The following is a 2,410-nucleotide window of genomic DNA, read 5'->3' on the forward strand; positions in this document are numbered from 1 at the left end:
GGGCGCGGCTGACTCCTGGCCCCGGGGTCCGCGGGTGGCACCCCTCTCCTCCTCCCCGGCCCGGCATCCCTGGCGTCCCCACCGGGCCACGCTCGGGTCCTCACCCGAGTTCCAGAACTGACTTAACGAAGCCCTTCTGATTCCGAATCCGAAAGCTCAGTGCTCCGAGTTTTGCCACCAGCGCCTCCAGGGGCCCTGAATGGACACCTGGCCACCCCTGAGGCAGTACTGGCCTTGTCAGAGGAGACCAGACCTGGGGGGAGGGCAGAAGCTGAGGGACTCAACGCCTGGGTCTTATTTACTTATTTATTTATTTGGGGATGGAGTCTTGCTCTGTTGCTCAAGCTGGAGTGCAGTGGCCTGATCTTGGTTCTCTGCACCCTTGACCTTCAGGGCTCAAGTGATCCTCCCACCTCAAGCCTCCCAGTAGCTGGGACCACAGGTGTGTACCACCACACCTGGCTAAATTTTTGTTTTTGTTTTTTGTTGTGTAGAGATGGGGTTTCCCTGTGTTGCCCAGGCTGGTCTTGAACTCCTGGCCTTAAGTGATCCTCTCGCCTGGGCCTCCCAAACTGCTGGGATTACAGGTGTGAACCACCACACCCAGCCAAAGCCTGGGACTTGGAAAGAAGAGCGGAGAGGACATGGGAAAGAGAGAAGTGGGCCCCAGAGCCCCCAGGAGGAGGATGGTGGGGCGGGAGACAGCAGCAAGGTCCCCCACTTCTCACATGATGTAGTCCCAGAAGAAGGGGAGATGGAACCAACATGATGTAGTCCCAGAAGAAGGGGAGATGGAACCAACAAGGCACACTTTGAGAAGCCAAGGATAACTTGAGCCCAGGAGTTCAACCAGCTGGGGCAACAAAGCAAGACCCCATCTCTACCAAAAAAAAAAAAAAAAAAACAACTCAAAAAACATTAGCCAAGTGTGGTGGCACATGCCTGTAGTCTCAGCTACTTGGGAGGCTGAGACGGGAGGATTGCTTGAGCCCAGAAGGTTGAGACTGCAGTAAGCCATGATTGTACCACTGCACTCCAGCCTGGGCAATAGAGGCTGTCTCAAAAAACAAAAACAAAATAAAATGAAACCAAAACACACAAACACACACACACACACACACACCAGGACTCTCTGGGAAGGAGAGAGGTGGTCTGAATGGGGTGTCCTACAAAAGGCAGGGCTCCTGCATGAATCGAAACAGCCTGAAAACCTGCTAGTCACCAAGGCTGGTCCCTGAGGCCCAGGACATGCAAGAGCAGCATAGGCCTCTGTGGGAAAACACTTGCCAAGAGGTGTTTTCTCCTGTCCCTACTCAGCTCACCGCCATCCACAGGACATGGGACAAGAGTAGTGGGGTCCAGGGTGAGATGGGTTCCAAAGTCTGGCCAGAACGATGCTCAATCCCATGGAAAGGTAACCAACCAGATAATCAGCTCCACCTAGCAGGAAGGAAGGCTCCTTAAAGGAGGTTTTCCCTAAAGACTAGAGAGGAGGAAGAAAAGGGATTCCAAGTCAGCCGTAGAGGCTCACATCTGTAATTCCAGCACTTTGGGAGGCCTAGATGGGAGGATCACTTGAGGCCAGGTGTTCGACACCAGCCTGGTCAACATAGTGAGGACCCCCCCCCATCTCAAAAAAGTCAAGATAAGGCCAGGCGCGGTGGCTCACACTGGTAATCCCACCACTTTGGGAAGCTGAGGAGGGCAGATCACTTGAGGTCAGGAGTTTGAGACCAGCTTGACCAACATGGTGAAACCCTGTCTCTACTAAAAATACTACAATTAGCTGGGCATGGTGGCAGGCGCCTGTAGTCTCAGCTACTCCGGAGGCTAACGCAGGAGAATTGCTTGAGCCTGGGAGGTAGAGGTTGCAGTTAGCCGAGATTGCACCACTGCACTCCAGCCTGGGTGACAGAGTAAGACTCCGTCTCAAAAAAAATAAATAAAAAGGCTGGGCATGGTGGCTCACACCTGTAATCACAGCACTTTGGGAGGCTGAGGCGGGCGGATCACCTGAGGTCAGGAGTTCGAGACCAGCCTGACCAACATGGAGAAACCACGTCTCTACTAAAATTACAAAATTAGCTGGGTATGGTGGCACATGTCTATAATCCTAGCTACTCGGGATGCTGAGGCAGGAGAATCACCTGAATCCGGGAGGTGGAGGTTGCGGTGAGACAAGATTGCGCCATTGCACTCCAGTCTAAGCAACAAGAGCAAAACTCCATCTCAAAATAAATAAATAAATATAAAAATAAAAAGTAAATTAAAAAAATAAGAGGATTTTAGATGTGGATGCTAAGATGTTGGAGGCAAGAGATGTCTTATGAGAGGTGAACAAGCCTGTTTGATGTGTGTGTGTGTGTGTGCACGCATGTGTGTGTGTGTGTATATATATATATATATATAT

Source organism: Colobus angolensis, unplaced genomic scaffold (assembly GCF_000951035.1).
Source record: "Colobus angolensis palliatus isolate OR3802 unplaced genomic scaffold, Cang.pa_1.0 Scaffold500, whole genome shotgun sequence".
NCBI lineage: Eukaryota > Metazoa > Chordata > Mammalia > Primates > Cercopithecidae > Colobus > Colobus angolensis.